At 51.6% G+C, this 21,859-nt stretch overlaps 1 long non-coding RNA gene across 1 annotated transcript in view; it reads right to left on the reverse strand.

Annotated features, from left to right (window-relative positions):
- The window catches only part of LOC132349012 (uncharacterized), a 168,988-nt gene that overhangs the window by 31,836 nt on the left and 115,293 nt on the right, over positions 1 to 21,859 (reverse strand). The window lies entirely within an intron of this gene.

The following is a 21,859-nucleotide window of genomic DNA, read 5'->3' on the forward strand; positions in this document are numbered from 1 at the left end:
CTCTCAGGCAGGTTTTTCTCTTATGATGTCCCCTGATGCTCCAGGATTTCACTTGCTCACTCTCAATCCAATGGAAAAACTGTAACTCTTTTCACAAATAATTCCCAGCCACCAAAGTCCCAGGATCGCGTTTCATTGGGCAGGCTTAGTTACACATGCATCCCTAGACCAATCACTGGAGCCAGACTTGGTCATATGTCCACCCCTGGAGGCAGTGTCCTAGACACCCCACCCAAACCTCATGGACGGAGATGGGGGAAAAGGAGGTTCTCCAGTAGGAAACTGGGGTGCTATTACCCCAATACAGGAGAAAACAGGAGATGGATACTGATCCCCACCTTCTCTTGGCAAACTCTAGCTCATCCCAGCATGCTGTGTGACCTCAGGCCAACCCCTTCCCCTCTCTGGGCCTCATGTTCCTCCTCTGAAAAATGGGCAGGAGACTGTTTGAATTCCAACATTCCAGAATTCTAGGACAGCTTCCAGGCCTGGCAGCTGCTCCCTAAATCCCAGGAATGTTCCGGTACTTCTGGGGACGGAAGTGGAGTGTCAGCCAGAGCCCTCCCTGGCCCCCCGGCCTGGGAACATGCTTAGAAGATGACAATTGGGCTCCCTTCAGCCGAAATTCCACTCCCGTGGGGGCCTTGCCAAGGAAAACAAGCCCAAGAACTGGGCATTGAAGGTGAGCATATTTGACAAGTTTTAAGATGACAAATTATTTACACAGGTGTGGGAACCATCCCCTTGCACCCTGCTTTCTTTTCTTTCTCTTCCTCCCCTTTCCAAATTCTTTCCCCCAAGGGCGCTGACAGACATGCCAAGGGCGGGGGTGGCTGGTCGTGGGGATCTGCCTGGAGTGAGTCCATAAACCTGAGGCAACAGGGCAGGGGATGGAGCAGCAGGAAAGAGGGTGTCTGCACCAGGTGGGGGCTCGTCTCCCCTCACCTCCCTTCTTGCTCTCAACTCCCATTACCTGGGGAGATATGAGGCTGAGGTCCTGGCAATTTCAAAGCTACCTGAGTCCTTCAAGAGAATAGTGCTCAGTCCATCCTTAGTTGACAAGGGGGCACGAGGGACAGCAAGGGACACACAGCCAGTTAGTAGCTGACCCTGGAGCTAGCAAGCAAAGAGGTGGAGAAAACAAAAATCATTTCTTAAGCACGTACTGTGTACCTGACACTGAGCTGAGCTCTGAGAATACACTGTGAATGAAGCAGATAAAAATCCCTGCCCTGGTGGAGCTGACAAGGAAACAAACAAGGTAAATGATGAGTTACCTTCATAAATACCTTAAGAAAATAAAACAGAGTGAGGGGTTGGGGCAGGGCAGGGCGGTGGGGAGACTCTAGGTTTAGGAGGTAACATTTGAGCTAAGAAAGCTGAGAAGGAGCCTGCTAGGGAGAGATCTGAAGGAAGGGCATTCCAGGCAGATGGCACTGCACATGCAAAGGCCCTGAGGTAGGAAGTGGCTTGGGTGTTCAAAGAACACCGAGGAGGCCAGTGTGGCCAGAGCCAGTGGAGGGAATGGAGCTTGATCAGAGGTGTGATCTGTGCTTTCTGCTCAGTACAAACCCAGGAGGTGGGTATGATCATCCCCACTTTACTGAGGAGGAAACTGAGGCCCAGAGAAGGGCAGTGACTTGCCCAGGGTCACAAAGCAGAGTCAGATCCCAGCCCCTTACATCTGGTCCCAAGCCCATGCTCCTTGCTTCTGAGAGGTGAGAGGGTAGGAACAAGGAGTGCCCAAGACCTGCCAGGTCTATCGCCTGCAGCTCGGCCCCCAGGGGAAGGGGCGTCTGGGGGCAAGCCCTCTGCTTCCTATGGGAAGAAAGTGGAGACTGATTTAGTTGCTGAGTCATGGGGGTACAACAGGCTGCCAGGCTGCAATGGGCCCTGCCTCAGTTTACTCACCTGTTAAAAAAATGGGTTTAATTACACATCTGGGACTTCCCTGGTGGTGCAGTGGTTAAGAATCTGCCTGCCAATGCAGGGGACATGGGTTCAAGCCCGGGTCCAGAAAGATCCCACATGCCGTGGAGCAACTAAGCCCGTGCGCCACAACTACTGAGCCTGCGCTCTAGAGCCCGCGAGCCACAACTACTGAGCCCATGCGCCACAACTACTGAAGCCCGTGAGCCTAGAACCCGTGCTACGCAACAAGAGAAGCCACCGCAATGAGAAGCCTGAGCACCGCAGTGAAGAGTAGCCCCCGCTCGCCGCAACTAGAGAAAGCCCGTGCTCAGCAACGAAGACCCAACGCAGCCAAATAAATAAATAAATAAATACATTAAAAAAAAAAGATTGATCCTTAAAAAAAAAATAATACATCTGCCTCCAGTACCGACTTCAGAGGGCTGCTGTGAGGGTTAATTTCTCCCTGGCAACTCTGGGAGCCTTGATGAAAGGTGGCGGGAAGTGGGAAGTGGGCGCTATTAACCCAAGCAGGTAATTACTCCCAGCCTGAGGGAGGAGGAAGAGGGGTTGGACCTGGTCTGATTCAACCTCAGGCCAGTTTCCTTTCCAGATGTGTAGGAGCCTAACATGCCATGAGCATCTGGCCTTGATGGTCATCCTGGCCCCAAGTTCCCCAGCACCAGGCGAAGCTAGGGCTGTGAGTAGTCATGAGCCACACAAGCCAGGGCAGAAATCACAACTCTGCCCCTTCCCTGGCAGGGAGACCAGGGCAACGCTCCTCCCCTGTCAGGGCCTCGGTTTCTTCATCTGCACAATGGGGATAAGAACCTGGCCTATCCCACGGGGGCTGTGGTTGTTCCTCACAGGTACACAGACACTGTAATTTGACCATTTCATCTCCCCAGCTGCATGTCAGGCCCCAGCCTCCCATGCCATCAGCTATCCTGACCTCCATGACCTGATGGGAAATGGTAAAGGATTTTTCTAGAAGTAAATAAATGATTTTTAAAACACTCTTCGGAATATTGCTTAGGTCTCATGTTGCCCGCACCTCTTGGGCCCCAGAACCAAGCTCCAACTACCCTCTGCCCCTGGAAGCCCATCCCTCCCCCCCCAGGACGGGGGAAGGGAAGCAGGGACAGATACTGAAGCCAAGCCCCCTCTTCCTCCTTTTATTTATTTATTTTTTTATTATTTTCTTAAATTGAGGTAATACTGACATAAGTTTCATATGTACAACATTATATTTCTACATCTGTATACCCTACAGTGTGCTCACCACTAAGAATTTATTTTCCATCTGTCACCCTATAGTTTATCCTCTTTATCCATTTCGCACCCCCTTCACCTCCCCTTCCGCTCTGGTAAACACTACTCTGTTCTCTGTATCTATCAATTCGTGTTGGTTTGGTTTGTTCATTTATTTTGTTTTTGCTTGTTTATAAGTTTTCTATATTCCACATATGAGTGAAATCATATGGTATTTGTCTTTCTCTGTCTGATTTATTGCACTGAGCATAATACCCTCAAGGTCCATCCATGTTGTCGCAAATGGCAAGATTTCATCTTTTTTTCTGGCTGAGTAGGATTCCACTGTATACGTCCCTCCACGAGGCAGCATCATGCCCATCTCACGGGAGGGCACACTGAGGCTCCGAGATGTAAACGCCAAAGCCCTGAGCTAGGAAGAGGCCGACCTGACCCAGGCCCTCCACTTTCCCATGAGGCAATCGGAGTCCCAGCTGAAGCCTCAGTATGGGCACTTGGCCCTACATGGTGACCCCGGAGATGAGGTTCTTCATGTGAGGGAGCTGCTCCTGGGCCTGGGGCCCCCAGGGAGGAAGAAGCCAGGCCCTTGTCAAGTGCCTGCCCCTGCAGGTATGGGTCGGGCCCCAGGCAGCACCACTTTCAGGAAGAGCCAGGGTTCAGAGAGCTGGTCCAGCGGGCCTGTGCCCACCCCACCAAGCTCACCTCGTGCCCCTCTCCCCCTCACTCCCTCCACTCCAGTCACATTGGCCTAGGTGATCCCCAGACATGCCTTGATTCCCACCAGCGAGTCTTTGCACCTGCAGCCCCCTCTGCCTGAAGCACTGTCCCCTCCACACCTTCGCACGCTGGCTTCTTCTCTTTGTTCCAGTCTCTCTTCCAAGGTCACCTCCTCAGAGGAGCCCTCCCAGGCTTTCTCCGTCACAGCTCCTGCTTTATTTCCTTCAGAGCCCTGATCAGTCTCTGAAATGATCTCAAATTTCTGATTCCCTCACTACAGTATAGACTCCATGAGAACAGAGGGTTTCCTCTGTTTTATTCACGGCTGTATTTCCAGGACTCAGCAGAACGCAGTGGTGCTCAACAAATATTTGTTGATGTAATAAAGAAGTTTTTGAAAATAAGAATAATGTGTGTCATGAGGAGAGGGGTGGGTGGATGTTCGCGGGGGTCGGGGGGTGGGGGGGATGTCTCCCGAAGGACTGAATTGAATAATTTCTCCAGGGTCTTAAAGAGTGTCCTCAGGAGCTCTGACATCACAACAACAATAACAGTGTCTGTCAGGCGCTGTGCTCAGCACCGGGCACGGATCATCTCACTTAATCCTCGCACTGGCCCCATGAGGTCAGTCCTATGATTATCCCCATTCTCCAGATAAGGAAACGGTAGTTTAGAGAAGTGAAGGGACGCGTTCAAGGTTGTCACCAGCCACCACCACACCCGACCTCCTGCCCTCCAGAGCCTTCAGGTCTCCTAGAGACAACCCCACCCCTTGATTCCCAGTGCAGCCTAGAGAGGTCGTGGGTCCTGCCTGACGCCCCCCAGCTGGTCAGCGGCCCAGAGGGGTGATCCCTGGCTCCTCCGCAGCCGCTCGGCCCCTCGGGAGGGAAGGCAGGCTTGGCGGCTGTCCTGTCCTGGGGACACCGGGCAGCCAGGAGTTTCTCTCCCCGGACTTACTGTACATGATTCATCGCCAGCCCCAGTTGTGAAATCTGGGAATATTGTGGGCAAGGCCAGGCCCAGGGGATGGCTGTCTGGGAAAGGGAGGCCGGGAAGGGGTTAAGGGGGGCAGTGGGCCGCCCCCCCCAGGAGGCACCGGGCCAGGCCAGCAGAAAGCACACCATTAACACTGGGCTGGCCACCGCCTGCGGCCTGTCTCTGACATCACAGCTGCGTCAGCCCAGCCTGCCCCAGCCCCCCACTTCCTTCCCTCCCTCAGCTGCTTCTCCAGCCACCTCTCCAGCTTCACTGTCCTCTCCTGAGAAGCAGGCAGCACCCAACCTTCCCTCCTGGGAGGGAGGGCATGGGCAGGGAGAGGGAGATGACAAACATTACTTTGCAGGAGGCACTTCATAAGTGACAGCTGTGATGGGTTTGAGTCAAACCATAATCCCATAATGAGCTAGACAAGGCAGGTAAGAAGTTCTCATACCCATTGTAGAGAAGAGACCGAGGGTCCGAGAAGAGTAGGGACTTGCCCAAGGTCACCCAGCTGCCCAGTCATAATTACTTGAAATGTTAATATAATCATGCTGCTCTTCCTCTGCTTTTTATTAGAAGCACATGTATCTCTCATCACCCATTGGGGTGCGGTGAATGTCCAGAGGCTAGGAATTTTCTTCCTTACCTCATTTGTTTTGTTAAATTCAGTTAAACCAAATGGGCATTTGTTTGGCTAGAGAGATGATAAGAGGGTTTCACAGGAACTATTCACAGATCATTGGTGACTTATGGTATTGTATTAAATGAATTCTACACTTGAAATCTTAAAAAAAGTCACCGAGTACAGATTCTGCTCTAGACACCATTTACACATATTAGACTCACTTAATCCTTATGGAAACTCCATGAGGGCAGCAATGCTACTACCCATCTCACGGAGAAGAAAACTGAGGCACAGGGAGTCCCCACAGCTGGTAAACAGCAGTAATAATAATAGTAACAACAAAAACAACAACTGGCATTGATAAGGCGCTTACTCCATGTGCTGAGTGTAATATTTACATCATCTCACTGGCTTCTCTTATCACTCTAGGAGATAAATACTATTATTCTCCCCAATTTCACAGATGAGGAAACTGAGGGGTTAACTCACCTAGAAAACATAGCTGCTAAACCGCAGAGTTGGGATTTGAATCCAGGCCTTCTGTCCCTACCCAGGCACAGAACTGGGGCTGGACGCACAGTGGGTGCTTAGGTAACTCAAGGATGACCAAGTTGGAAATGCCCGGGGCTGCCAAGGGATCCGTCCCCCAAGATATCCCTGGCATCAGCTCAGGGCCACCCTGTGTGGACCTGGCACAGCTGGAAAACGATGTGCGTTCACATTTTCTCCCAGGATGCCATCACTCCCACAGTTGTTAACAGCCCCCTAATCCACCGACACCACTGTCTGAACCACCTGGAGGAGGTTCATTATTCTCCCCATTTTACAGAGCAGAGAAAACAAGGCCCAGAGAGGGCATGTGACTTGCTCAAGCCACACAGCAGGCATGAGTGGGCCACAGCCCTACTATTACCTCCTGAACCTGCCCTTAGCTGGCAGAGGCCTGGGGTGTATTTGAGGAGGAGTGAGATAAGATCTGGCCCTCCTCGGCCACTCCCTGGGAAGAGAACTTCCTCTCTCCCTCTTGCTTTTCTAACTCCTAGCTCAAGTGGGACTGAGCCACACACGAGCTGCATCACAAAGCGAGGACAAGAAGGGCATTCCTGGCAGAGGGAACAGCACAGGAAAAGGAGGCACAGCTCATAGAACAGTGGGGGAAGAATGTCTAGTAAGGCTGAGGTGGAGAGAGTGAGGGGCTGAGGTAGGAGCAATGAGGCTAGGTCAGGTAATGGGAGCCTTGAATGCCATACTATGGAGTTTGGGCTTTCTCCAGGGGCAGTAGGGAGCCCCAAAGGCTTTAGAGCAGGGGAGGAACATGATCACTAAACAGAGGACCGACTATTGCAGTACCCGCCTCCCCTGTTTTTCCTGCTTTTGTCCTGGCTTCTACAGTCCATTTTCCACACGCAGCCAGAGGAATCCTGTGAAAACCCAAGTCAGACCTTGCCCCTCCTCTGCTCAGAACCCTCCATGGCTCCCACTTCATGTGGAGAAACAACGATGCACAGGGTCCTGCATGTCCTGTCCCCACCCGCTCCCTGCCCTCACCCCCCTTCTCTCCCTCTGCTCCAGACACACTGGCCTCTTCCCTGCTGCACCCCACCTCAGGGCCTTTGCACTGAGTGGCTGTTCCCATTGTCTGGAAACCTCTTCCTCCTGATGGTTCCCTCCATCACCTCTTAGAGATTGTTGCTCATATGTTACCTGCTTAGCGAGGCTGTCTGTGACCCACCTATTTAAACCCCCAGCACACCCCATCTCCTTTTCCCGCTTTATTTCTCTCTGTAGCACTGGTCCTTTCAAATATAATATACAACTTATTTATCTTGTTTATTGTCTGCTCACCCCACAAAAGTGTGAACTCCATGGGGGCAGGGACCTCGGACTGTCTCATGTCCTGCTGTGTCCCCAGCGCCTGACACACAGGAAATGCTCAGTAAATATTTGTTGAATGAATGAATCCTCTTTTCTCTCAGAATAATTTTCTGAGGGTTTAGCTGGAACAGAGCTTATGACCTTTGCTCTGGGGTCCAGATACAGAAGTGACTTGCCCAGGGTCACTCAGCTCACAAGTGGACAGTTGATCTGGCCCCAAAGTCTGTGATTTTTTTTCTTCTCCATTCTAGGCTGCCCCTCTGGGATTTAGGTCCCACATCAACCACATTACCACTTCTGGGGGCTGCTCTCCTTGGCTGCACCTTAAGCTGGAGGCTCAGAGAGATGAAGTGACTTGGTCAAGGTCACAGAGCAACTAAGGGTGTGAATTCAGGTCTTTCTGCCTCTGTGTTTTGAGCATTTTCCACTAAAACAGCTCTGTCTCTCTCCCCTCCTCCTTTCCTCTTTTCAGCCAATGTGTTTGCAGCTGAAATATCAGGCCTGCTGCGTGCAGCCTTGACATCCACCACATCCCGGGCCTGGCCCCGCCTGCCACCCTGGCCCGGCCGCGAGCACAGCGCCTGGTCCCACATGCCTCAGGGATGAGCTACGGAGAGTGTGACCAGGCCCAGCTGACACATCTCAGAGCAGATGTGGGTCTGCCTCCCACGGGTCCAGCCGGGCCGAGCCAAGTCTCAGCCCACCACCCATCCCCCAGGGCGGGATGCCGGGCCTTGCGGAGCACAGGAAGAGGAGAACAGTGACCCTGGAGAGTTCACGTTAGGCAGAGATTAAGGGGCTCAGGGCTTGAAACAGGGCCAAGGCCTTGGTGGTCACGGAGGGAAAAGAGACAGTTTTTCAGGGCTGAAAACTCAGTGCCACCAGGGGCCAGGCAGGGATTTTAAATGAGTGAAGAGGGCCAGAGTAAGATGATAAATAGTTATTATTCCTTGGCCCCAGTTTCAGAGAGACAAGAGGGAGTGGTGGGGACTGGGGCATATGCCCTGTCTAAAGCTGAGTGTGGGCCCTTGAGAATGGGGACCCAGTGCAATCAGATCTTCAGATCCTCTGATTTTCCAGTGGGTGTCAGAAACACAGGTTATTATCTAATATCTACAGATTTTTTAATGTTGGCTCCATTCATTTATAAATTCAGTTTGGACCGAATTTGGCCAACCCAAGGGCCAGATTCAGTCCCTTGGGCCTCCAGTTTGCAACCTCTACTTGGCCAAAGAGAACAGCCAGAGAAGGAACAGATCATAGCCTGATCCTGAGTCAGGATCTGAGGGTCGGGACGGTGGCCAGAACCCAGTGCCAGCAGCTCCGAGGGACTGTGGAAAAGGTTCCTGTCATCTGGTCCCCCTCCTTCATCTCACGGGGTTGAGCCTCCCCACCCGCCCGCCTGCTCCAGCTGGCTGTGGGGTGGAAGGGGGCCTGGGTAGGGACTGAGGTCTCCTTTCCCACATGGGACACAGCTGTGGATGTGTTTTCCAGGCAGATCCCAATTTCTCTCTCCTGTCCCACATGGCCCTGCAACCCCAGGAAGTAGGTGACCCTGTGCCCCAGGTCACCCCCGCCTAAAGCCATGCCCTCAGCAGCCTGTTCACATGCCTGCCTCACCCCCCATGTTCCAAGCCACATGCTTCCACAGCCATCACTTTGAATCTTCACCACATCCTTTCATGATCAATTTTCAGATGAGGAAATTGAGGCTCGGGGAGGGAAAATGACTGGCCCAGGGCCCTACCATGAGAATGCAGAGGAGCTGGACTCAAGCTCAGGCCTCACACGCTGGATAACGGGGGGCCTCACCCCATCTCTTCCTGCTAGAACCCAGCCCATCCTCCAAGGCTCAGCCCCAGTGCTTCCTCCTGGTTTATTTAACAAGCAACCAGGTCCTAGACCAGGTGCTGGGTATTCAGAAATGAACAGACAGGGTTTGTCTCAGGTTCCCCCATAGTGTTTGTTGAATGAATATTTTACTCACTTACTGGGAATCTCATTTTCCCAAGTCATGGGCCCTGTCCACATCCAATCTGTCTCAGCCCCGACATCTCGTTTCTCTGACCACATGTCTGCATGCTTCCCAGATGTCTGCCCCTGCATGGGCCCCCAGGCATCCTTCAAATCAATGCACCCAAAGTGAACTCGGCAATTTCCCCCTAAACTGCTCCTCTGCCTCCGTTTTCCTCCTCGTAGAAGGCCCCACCATCTGCCCAATGGCCAAAGCCAGAAGCCCAAGCATTGTCCATTATACCTCCCCCTCCACACCCTCAACCCAACTGGTCACCAAGGCCAGGGAGTCTTGTCCTCAATGTTCTTCAAATCTGTCTGTCCCTCACATCTTCCTTGGGTGACTACATTCTCTTCCTCACTGTTTGCCCTGCATGGGAACTTCCTCTTTCCCAAATCCAATTTCCCACAGCAGCTGGGTGACATTTACTATTTCCTGCAGCTTTCAGATGTAGCTCCCCATTACCTTCAGAAGGCAGTTCAAACACCTTGGCCAGCCTTAAAACCCCTGCTCGGTCCAGTGACCTCGCCCCTGTTCCTACACATTCCAGGTAACCTGAACTCCTCTCACTTTTCTAATGTGCTATGTTTTCTCTCATCTCTGAGCCTTTGCAAGGCTGTTCCTTCTGTCTGGAGTGTTCTTCCCTCCCTACCCCCTTCTCTTGTCTGACTACTCTGCAAACACCCTGCAGGACTCAACTTAGGTGTCATGGGCTTCATAAAACTTCCCTGACCTCCTAACCCTGGTTTAGGTATCCACTGGGGTCCTACCACCCGCTCTGTGTGAGTCAGATTACAGCCACAGGAACCAGAAACCCCTCCAGTTATTTTATACAGAAAGGATGGAATACAGGGAATAGGGCACTCACAAAATCACTAGGAAGGCAGGATGGGCTCCAGAATGACAGAGCAGAACTTGCCCGTCGAGGGAGCTGCCACCTCAGCCAGTCAGGATGGTGGGGAACCAGCGGGCCACCACAGGGACTGTTGGCTTTCAGAACACACACTACAGCAGTGATCCAGAGATTAGGAGGCCACAACCACCACTTCTGGACCCCTGAAACTGGTAACCAGGCATGGTATGTTGCTACAAAAAAAATGTGGTCATGACCACGTTCATCAGCAGAAAGAGAGTGAAGGCAAAAACCGGATGGCCTCTACTTTCTGAATCTCATGGGAGAGCATGTGATTGGCAGAACTTAAGGAGCATACAGAACCCTATCTGCAGAGGAGACTGGGAAATGTGGCTTGTAGCTTTCCAGTCTCTGCATCCTCTAGCCAGAAGAAGATATTAGCGTAAATGGACGCTGAGTACCAGTGGGTACTGAGTAACGTAAATGGATGCTGAGTACCAAAGGTGATGTCTCAGGATTCCCCACCACAGCCCCAATCAGCCTGTGTTTACTTATCTGCATTTCCTACCAGACTGTGAGAACTTTAAGGGACACAGCATTGCCTTAGATACCTCTGGTTCGCCAGCATTTATTGAGCGCTTACTATGCCCTGGGCACTAGGCTATGTGCTTTACACACTTGTTTACATATTTGCACCCAGTAGGGTAGAGATTATTACTATCCCTATTTTATACATGAAGAGGAGGCCCAGAGAGATGAAGTAATTTTCCTAAGGTCACCCAGCCAGTAAGTATTAGAGATGAGATTTAAAAATGAAATCTGTTTGACTTTACACTTTAAACACTTGCCATGGGACTTCCCTGGTGGTGCAGTGGTTAAGAATCTACCTGCCAATGCAGGGGACACGGGCAGGTTCCATCCCTGGTCCAGGAAGATCCCACGTGCCGCGGAGCAACTAAGCCCATGCGCAACAACTACTGAGCCTGAGCTTTAGAGCCCACGAGCCACAACTACTGAGCCTGTGCGCCACAACTACTGAAGCCCGCGCGCCTAAAGCCCATGCTCCACAAGAGAAACCACCATAATGAGAAGCATGCGCACCGCAACGAAGAGAAAGCCCAGCCCACGCGCAGCAACGAAGACCCAACACAGCCATAAATAAATAAATTAAATAATAATAAGCAGTTGCCACTATGAGAGGCAGTTTTGTCTTCTCACAGCGATCTTCTCCCAAGCCTTCAGAAAAGTCACGGTAATGCTGTGCAATGAACAAATGAATCCACAAGTGACCCTTTCATTGGAATAATCCCTGTCCCCATCTCAGCCACCTTCATCCCTCTGGGCCTGGGTTCCTCTCCATGGACAGGCCTTGAGAAAGAAACAAACTAACTGTGCTGTGCTGGAACTCTTCACCTAGGGTTGTAGATGGCTGCTAGGCTTAACGGCCACCACTGTCTTAAAACTGGTTACATTTTGTATCTGTGAGGAGTTTTCTGGAGATATGGGTTATAGCTTTCATTAAATTCTCAAGCTCCAAAAATTTGACAGACCCCAGGGAGGGATGCAGGGATCTTGCTGCCATCCTGACCTCAGTTCAGACCTTATGACATTGCACTCATTCACTTGTGCATCCATCCATTCACCTACCTATCCATCCACTCCCCATCCACCCATTCATACATTTTTACTCCCACCCATCCATTCATCCATCCACTCATCCGCCTACCCATCCAACCATTCATCCATCCATCCACCCACTGACCCATCCATCCACCTACTTTCTCATTTATCCATCCATCCATGCAATCATTCATCAATCTGCCCATCCATTCATTCATTAAATCACTATCTATCAATCCATCTATTCATTTATCCTTTTATGCGTTTATTCATCTAGCCATCTATTAACTTGTCCATCATTTCATTTATTATTTATTTACTCATTTAATTATATGTTTATCTATTCATTCATCCATCAGTAATTCACAGTATTCAACCATGAAATCATCTATACCACACATCTCATAATTAATTTATCATCCATTATCCATTTATTTATTCAACCATCCATCCATCATCCATCTATGCATTTATCCACTAATTTCTTTATTCATCCATCCATCTATCCATCCTTCCATTAAGTCAGTTCTTCATCATTTCACTCATTGATTCATCTATTCTTTCATTTATCTATCTCTTCATCCATTTCATCCATCCACAAACAGTTCCCTCATCCATCCACCCATGTACCCAGCCATAAATCATCCTGTCGACCATCCACCCATCCATCAAAACATCACTCATCCTTCCACCCATTAAATTCTCCATCCACTCATTCTGCTCCCTGTACCAAAACCAAGAGATGAATCAGAACTGGTCCCTCCCTTGAGAAGCTCACAGTCTAGTGACAGGAACAGATAGTTAAAACTCAAGGTGGAGAATATTAGGAGGTTAAAGTGAGCTCCAGGCAGGTGCTTTCACAGGAGGGAACTTGGGTCCATCTGGGGATTTAGAGAAAGTTCCTTGGAAGAGGTGGCATCTAAACCAGGATTCATAAAGACAGGAAATCAGTGAACAAGCTCCCTTAGATATCTCAGAGGGTGACTTACAGAACACCCACCCACCTAGATGCTCACTGAGCTTGTTAAGACTTTAAAGGCTCTGAGAAGTCCTGCAACAAATGTTAACATTGTTAACCACAGTAATTCTCAAATTCATTGGACCATAGAAACCTTTTCCCTACTTTACTCCTATTAATATCCCAGAGAATCTGTGTCCCTTAAAACATCATTTGGGAAATGCTAGTCTGGTCCAAACTCCTTGTTTCCACAAACAAGAAAACAAGGTTTCAAAAAAACAGTCTCTGTCCTCAAATTTTTTCCATCAAGAGATAAGATGAAATGCACAATATATGCCTAGGACTTTTATTTTTTTCATCCCGAAAGCTGAGCACAGTGCCTGGCACACAGTAGGTGTTCAATAGGCATTTGTGAAAAGAATGTTGTTATTGAAAGAGTCACTCCAAAATGACCCCTGGTTCTTACGCTCTCCCCATTCCCAGTGACCCCTTTATGACCTCAGCCAACTCCATAGCTCCCAGACTCAGTTTTTCAGTCTGAGAAATGGCCAGTAAAATCATCTCCGTAGAACTGATGCAGGAAGCACATGCTTACACTCAGCTTTCGTTGCAGACTCTGTCTCGGGATGTAGCTCTGACCACCCCGCCACTTTCTCACACCAGCAAGTTGAGTTTCCAGCCAGCAATGAGACCTTTGGGCCTTGCTGATCCTTCACGGCTGAGGCTGGAACATACCTGGAAACTGCCTGAGTAATCCCATGGCGTCCCTGCCCAGCCTGATGGGGCATGAACTGGAAATTCCCTATAATATTGCTAATTAAATGATTCCTCCTCCCTCCTTCTCCTTTTACCCTGGCCTCCCACTCTCCCTTACTCAGCTCCCTAAGCGCCTCCAGAAACCTCTGCAAAGGAGTCCGACTGGTTTGGGGAGGGCTGAGCAGCTACTTCCCCTTCCAAACGCCCACCTGCCCACCCACTGCCTGGAGCCCAGGCTGTGCGACCTGCCGGGAGTCGTGGGCTGTGCAGCTCTAGAACACAGAGCCTGATACCCACATCAGATAAAGGGGCCACTAAGTGCCTCCTCGGCCCAAGCCCAACCCTTGTGCAATTCAGATCTTTGACCCATAGAGACAGTCACAGGGATGAGCAGATGTGCTTATCTGATGGGGCCACAAGGCCTCCAGATCATTCCAGGGGCTGTTTTCTCAGTCAGTCTTTGGACTCTTCTCTGCCATGCAACTGTGCATGCTCTTCCCCTACTTGGGCACGTCCTCATCTTCCTTCCAGCCGTTCAACATTTATTAGGCACTTCCTGTGTGCCCAGCCCTGTGCTGGGTGCTGGTGACATAAACAAGACAAAGTCCTTGCCCCGTGGAATTCACAGTCTGATGGGGAGGGGGCAGATACCTAAAAAAATAATGGTCACGATAACATGGTTGAATCTCAAATCATTATGCTGAGGGAAAGAAGCCTAACAAAGAAGAATACAGTAAATGATTCCACTTACAGAAAATTCTAGAGAACACAGACTAATCTACAGCAACAGAAAGCTGATTGGCAGTTACCTGGCCATGGGGGTGGCGGGGGGGTTGGGGGGTAGCGAGGAGGATGGATGACAAAAGGATATAAGGAAACCTTTGGGGCTGGTGGATATGTTTACCATCTTGGTTGTGTTGGTGGCTTCATGAGTGCATACGTATGTCAAAACTCATCTAAGTGCACCCTGGAAGATGTGCCATTTATTGCATGTCTGTTAAACCTCAATGAAGCTGCTTAAAAAGATAGTTTGTGAGGCAGTGTGACCAGTGCAGCAATGGGGAAACTCAGGAGGGGCATGGGAGAAGGACTGGGAGGGTAGTCAGGGAAGGCTTCTTGAAGAAGGGGACTGTGGAGCAAAGTTTTGAAGATGAAAGTGAGTCCCATCAAGAAAGAAGAAAAGAGAGTGGTATCTTAATACCATCTCTTTCCAGATGGCCTGAGTTCCTGACTCCCCTGCTTACAGGCTATGTGGCTTTCGGCAAGAGATTTGACTCATCAGACTCAGTTTTCTCATCTGTAAAATCGATCCCATAATAGTATTTATCTCATAGGGCTGGTGGGAGATGTAAATTACGGAAAGCACTTGGCCTGGCACCCACTGGTCACAGCTTCTACAAAAGCCCTGAGGCAGGAAGGGACAGTGACCTGAATGATAGTGAGGAAGTCCAAGTGGCTTCATCAGAGAGAGGGAGGGAGAGGCCTCAGGGGCCAGGGCCGCAGGACGTCTAGGCCATGGTGAGGGTTGGAGCTGTCTCCTGAGGACTGGGGAGCCAAGGAAGGGCTGGAAGCAAGGGAGTTTCATCATCAAGCCTATCCTCTTATCAAAGTCACTCTGATTATTTAAAAAAAAAATTTACAGTTGGGAAACTGAGGCTTAAACAGAAAAAGATTCAGCCAAGTTCCTGTGGAATCACAGTGCCTAAAGGGAAGTGGTCTCTCATTCACCCAAACTCCTATAAGCAGATGAAGAACTGTTATCTGGGTCTGCTTGCATGCCTCCAGTGATGGGGAGCTCACTACCTAAACTATTGTGCAGTTCTTAGTTCTTAGGGCTCAACTAAGAGAGGTCTCCAAAATTGGCCCCGGCTTTTCCCTCTGGTGCTTCCCAGACACCAGCTGCTCCTCTGGCCAGAGTCACACTGAGAGGAGCCCAGTAGACAGGAGAGGAAGTGGGAAGAGATATGAGTTATGACAGAGACTTCCTGGGTGCTGCCACCAGCTCCCTGCCACAAGGTCCTAGGACGTACCCTTTCCTTCTCTGGGCTTCAGTTTCTGTAAATGGAGATGCTCATTGTTCCACAGTCTCCTTCCAGCTCTTAGAAATAGATTTGGCCCTGCACAGGTGCCTGGAGGGGGCTGGGGCAGGCACAGGGGGTTCACCAGTCCCCCCCATCCACTCCCATCTGTGGAGCCAGGGTCGACCTCGAGGCAGGCAGGCCAAGCAGGCCTGTCTGGGGATAAAGGCAGGTGCCCCAGGGTGCAGCCAGCTTCATAACAGGTTCTGGGATCCAGGGGGTTTGAACGCAGGAGAATAGGTTCAGACACAAATTGAGCAGCCCATGTTCCTGTCTGTAGCTCTGAAAGCTGATGGTTCCCACACCCAGTGGGCTTGGCCCCCACTCTCTTCAAACCCATTCACCCTGAGGGTGCCCCCTTCTGTGTGCTTACTGTATGCCAAGCTTCTCACTGTACTCAAAATAAGATCCACACTCCTGACACTGGCCCTGCCCACACCTGACCTCTCCTCCTATCCCCTCTCCTCAATCACTTCTGTACCCAGGGCCTTCCTGATGCTCCACAAACATGCCAAGCTGGTGCTGCCTCAGGGCCTTTGCACTGGCTGCTCCTCCTGCCCAGAACTCTCTTCCTCCAGATCTTGCCATGGCGGCTCGTCCTCAGGCCTCAGCTCCAAGGTCACCTTCTCTGACAGTCCTTCCCTGACCCCATCCTGTTGCTCACCCTCATCATCCTGTCTTATTTTCCTCCACCAAAGGCTTCATTGGGATGTCTTATCCCCCTGGTGTGGCGTCTGCCTCTCTGGATTTGAAGCCTTAGATGGCAGAGACTACAACTGGCCCAGTGCTAGGTCTGATGTCACCAGGCCCAGGCCGGGCACAGCCTGGCACCCACCTATCAGTGTAGGTTAAATGAACAAGTGAAATAGATGTTGGAGATTTTGAGCCCACTCTGGGGGCTGTCAATGCTTCATCTACATAGACCCTTCTCACCTCCACATGGATGGGCTGGAAGGATGCCTATGCCAGATTTGCTGTGCCCCTGTACACACCTGCACGTGTGTGTGTGTGCATACACACACACACACACACACACACACACACACACCACCACCACCACCACTACCAACACCACCACCACCACAAGCACCCCAGCACCCCCTGCCTCCATACCAGCCCTTGGCACCCAAACTTCTCAACTTTCCTTCCTTTCTCCAGGCTCCAGCTGGCCCCGTGCCAGCTCCTCTCCCCCAACCTGCCTGCCTGCCGTGGCCACCAGACTCATAAAGGATGAGGAAGGGCCTGGGGTGGGCTGGCTGGGTGCCATGTGAACACAGCCCCTGGGGCCCTTGCCTCCCCCTGAGCTGCCAGACACCTGCATAATGAGTGTCATTACTAGGGACCCACCGGGCAGGCCCTGGCTCGACCCAGCCACCCAGGCTGTGAACAATGCTGGGGATGGGATTTGGGGAACATGGTGGGGTGAGGGGTGGTGGGGAGTGCCTCTGTTCTTCCCAGCCCCAAAGCTCAGCCCTGGATTTCTGGATCAGCAAAGACAGCCTCCCATCTCCCACACAGACTCCCAAATCTCAGGTTCCTATCATACCCCATGCTCAGCTCAGAAGGAGACAAAGGAGGAAAAACATTTATTGAGTACCTACTGTATGCCCACTTGGTGCTAAGAGCTGGTATTGTCACTTCCCACTGTAGACACCATCTCATCCATTCACCCGTCATCTGACTGCTTATTGTCTCTCTCCCCAACTTGAGTACAAAACATGGAGAACGTTTATGGAGCGCCTACTATGTACCTGTGCTAAACACATGGATTAACTCATATGTTCTTAAAACAGCCCTATGAGGTGGGTGCTATAATTATTCCGTTTACAGATAAGGCTCAGAGAGGTAAGGCAACTCGCCCAAAGCCGTGCAGTTGATAAGTGGTGGGCCATCTGGCTCAGAGTGCATGTTCTTAACTGCTTGCTACTCCACACCACCTCTTCCATCAGAGCAGGAGGTTTTGTCAATGCTGTGGTGTCCCCAGTGCCCAGTCTAGTGCCTGGCACGTAGTAGGTGCTCAAAAATCAGTGAATGAGTGACTGAAAGAATAATCTCACTAAGTTCCCACGGAATCTTTCCAGGTGCTATTTATAGATGAGAAAACCAAGGCTCAGAGAGGTAAAGTGACTTGCCACAGGCCACACAGTGAAGATACCCCAGAACTGAGATTTGAACCTCAGGTGTCTTTTGTAAAAGTCGGGATGGGAGTTCATGCCCCTCTGCCCTCCTGCCCCCTTGTGGCCCTGACCCCTCTCTAGGCTGCCCCCACCCCTGGACCATGGGGCCCAGGAGGGAGAATGTGTGTCTGCCTTGGTGTCCCTAGGGTCCAGCCTGGGCCTGGCACATAGAAGGCCTTCAGATTGAAATTGCAGCTTCTCTCCTTGGCTCCAAGGCCTTCCAGGATCAGGATCCTGACAACATCACCCCGTCACCTCTCCTAACTCCTGAGCAATGATGAATTTCCCAAACACAGCCTACTCTCCCTTACCTCTGGGCTTCCCTACACGCTGTTCCCTCTACCAGGAGCACTATTCCAGAAACTCTGCCCCAACCTCAGCTTAGAGGGCACCTCCTCTGCCAGGAAGCTCACAGCTCTTAGGGCTTTGCAAGGGCTCCCACTCTGCTGACCCATGGGCCACTTACTCCTCAGATGTTCTGACTTCACTCTTCTTAGGGGGAGGTGCCCTGAACTGGCTGTCCAACCACCTCGGTTTCATCCACACCTTACCACTGACCTTCTGAGTGAACTTGACCTAGGCCCTTGTTAGTTCATCTGTCAGATGGGTAGAAAATTTGAAGTGAAAGTGGTAAGTGAAGGCTTGATGTCCATCAAATTGGGTCATGTCAGTCCCTTCCCCACACAAATCCCACCAGTGGCACTCAACCCACAACTCGCTGCGTGATCTGACCCCCGCCAAGCTCTCTAACATCACCTCCTTTCCCTTCCTTCACTCCCCTCCAGCCACGTGGCCTCCTTGCCTTTCCTGGAACATTCCAAGCCCCAACCCACCCCAGGGCCTTTGCCCTTGCTATTACCCCTGCTGGAAATCTCTTCCCCCAGGGTCTGTTCCTTCTCCTCCTTCAGATGTCTCTCCAGGTCACCTCTTCAGAGAAGCCCTCTCTGACCCATGCAGCTCCCAAACACCTCTGTTTATTTCTACCACGGAGCTTCTCCCCGGCTGAAATCATCTATTCCTGTGTTCGCTCACTGATCTGTCTCCTCCACCAGAATGCATACAGAGACCTGGTTCACTGCTGGGTCTCCTGGAGTCTGGTAGACAGTAGGTGCTCAAGCAACAGTTGTGGAATGAAAAGAAGATGATCAAAGTGCTGCCCCGCCCTTGCCTAACCCCCAGCCCCCAACCCAAAGTTCAGGGGCTGGGAACCAGGAGGCCCCACTCCTGCAGCAGGCAGGCGCCTCTCGGAGCCCCAGAGCCTGTCTGGTTCCCAGCCTCATAAAAACCACCGCCCTCACTTTGCCCTTGGGCAGCAAAGGGTGAAGGAGGCGGATGTGAGGTCCAGAGGCTGACCCCAACCTGGCTTTGGAGAAGATACAGACTTGAAAGTCAGTGCCCACACGGCACTTTCTGTGCAGCCAGGTGCTATTTGAGCACCACACCACAGCCCTCACGGCTGCTCTGCCGGGCCAGGACCACCGCAATTGCCTTCTACCAGTGAGGAAACTGAGGTACATCGGGGTGCGGCCACATGCCCCAGGCCAAGCCACCAGAAAAAGGCACAGTCGGGATTCCAACGCAGCTCTGCGCGGTGCCAAAGCCTGCGTATGCTCCCACCCAGGGTGGTCAGGGCATAGATGTTACCTGAGCGCTAGCAATGTGCCCGGCACATCTGGTTCAGAGCACGGGTCCTAGAGGCAGAGCACTGAGACCTTAGGCAGGGTACTCAGCCTCTCTATGCCTCGGTTTCCCCTGCTGTGGAACAGATCCCACCACCCCTCCTTGGTCAGGTTGTTGAGGGAATGAAAGGAAATCACATGGGGCCCAATAGAGCTGCTTGGATTCCTTGCTGCCCTGCACTGCTGCATGCCCTTGGTCCTCTCTCTGAGCCTCAGTTTCCCCATCTGGCATATGCTACTCCATAGGGTTGTGTGTGAGACTAGGATGAGCTATTTGCCCAATGCCTCGCACACAGTAAGTGCCCAATAAGTGTTCACTGTTATTTACTCCTGGCCTCTGGGCCTCACTTTCCCCATCTGTAACCCCAGAGGGCAGTCCTGATCACCCAAGACCTCTTCTAGGTCACTCACTGGGGCAAAGGTCTAGGGGTCCTAAGGTGGCCCTGGCAGGGGGGAGGAGGGCCTGGGGATGGCGGGGGCGGGGCAGCAGAGTGGCTGGGATCAGGAGGCTGCAGGAGGCTGGAGTGATTCACTGGCCAGCCGGGCTGGAGGGCTGGGCTGCGGCCCCCCACGCACCCCTCTGGGCCCTGCCTTGCGCCCAAAAGTGCTGTGTCATGCTCTGTCATGTGGCTCCGGGTCATTAATACCCGAGTTCTGGGAAGCTTGGGCCGAGTTCCCGGAAGGGGTCAGCCAGTTCAGTAAACAGATTGGCTGGTTGGTCGTCACCGCTGAGCCGGGCGGGCCTGCAGCTCGGGAGGCAGGAGGTGGGGACTGGTGGCCAAAGGGGGCACAGGAGCCACCGCCATCCCTATGCAGGGCTGGCACCTCCCAGGGCAACTTGGCCCAGGCTCTGCCGATGAAAGGCAAACCTGAGGCTCAGAGAGGGCAAGGCACTTGCCAGAGGTCACACAGCGAGTCCAGGGTTCAAACCCAGAATTCTGGGCTCACTGTCTAGTGCTCTCAGCATCTCTCTGACTAATGAGCAGAAGGCTCTGCATCCTCTTCACCCACAAACCCTTTCCCAGACTCTAAAGCCAGTCTGTTGGGTGAAGAGAGAAACTAGTAGAAGGCAATTTGGGAAGGAAGCAGGTTTGGAAGGCTGTCCCCCGTGGTAGGTCCTCTAAAAATAATAACACCTTCTAGCATTTCTTGAGCACCTACTATGTGCCCTTAGACACATAAGTGCTACTTGGGCACTGCTCTAAGTGCCTTACATTAATTCACTCATTTAATATGCAGCCACCTTTACAGCAAATAATCACAGCCATCATTTTTAAAGCACCTACTAACTGCCAGGCACTGAGCTGGGTGATGGATATGCACCACCTCTGATCCTCATGTGGACCCCATGAGGTGGACATCGTCCTCACCCCCCTTCATCAGATGAGGAAATAGAGGCCTGGAAAGACAAGCAGCTGTGTCGTTTGGTGGAAGGAAAGTGGGCTCCAGAGTCAACTGGACCCAAGGATCCAAACCTTGGCTTTGCCCCTTCTAGCTGTATGACCTCACGCAAGTGACTCCATCTCTCAGAGCCTCAGTTTACCCCTCTGATAAATGGGATGATTATGGTACTCGGATCACAGGGAACCAGACCTGGTGGGAGCATGTGAGTGTTACTACAGAGCAGTGGTAGGGCATGGACTTCGGGCTTGGACAGGTCTGGTTTCTGATCCTACTCTGCTGCTTCCTGGTTGTGTGACCTTAGGCATGTTGCTTAACCTCTCTTGGCCTCCATGTCCTCTGTAAAATGGGGATCATAATAACACCTCCTTCATACAACTGACAGGAGGAATGAATGAGCTGGCACCCCAGAAGCCCTCCATGCAGGGCTGGGCATTCCGCAGGCACTCAACACAGGTGACTTGTTCTTATATTTCACCTAAGATGACTCTGCTGGGATGAGGGGACAGCGTATTAGGCTGTGGACAGAAAGACAAGACACCCACAAGCTGCCCTTCTGCACCCACAAGCAATTTGCACAGAGGTCAGCTCCCCATTCTTCTTCACACGCTGTTTTCTCAGGCCTAGCTGTGCCCCTGACGTTTGCTTTTGGTTCTCACAGTGCTCTCCACCATTACTAGCCAAGCCCCAAACCCCTTAGTCCAAACTCTCACCTCATTATTCCCACCTTCACACTTCTGCATGTACGGAGCCCTCCACCTGGCAGGCCCTCATTACCCTAACCCATCTGCCTGGTTTATTTTCACCCATCCTCTGCCTCTCAGATTCAAAACCACCTCCTCCAGGAAGCCTGCCCTGATCCTCCCCTTGAAAGCGAACTCTCCCAGACTCTCTCTAAACCTCACTTACCCCTTTCTATCATTACACATCAGCTATTTTTGC

The sequence above is a fragment of the Balaenoptera ricei genome, chromosome 15, assembly GCF_028023285.1.
Source record: "Balaenoptera ricei isolate mBalRic1 chromosome 15, mBalRic1.hap2, whole genome shotgun sequence".
NCBI lineage: Eukaryota > Metazoa > Chordata > Mammalia > Artiodactyla > Balaenopteridae > Balaenoptera > Balaenoptera ricei.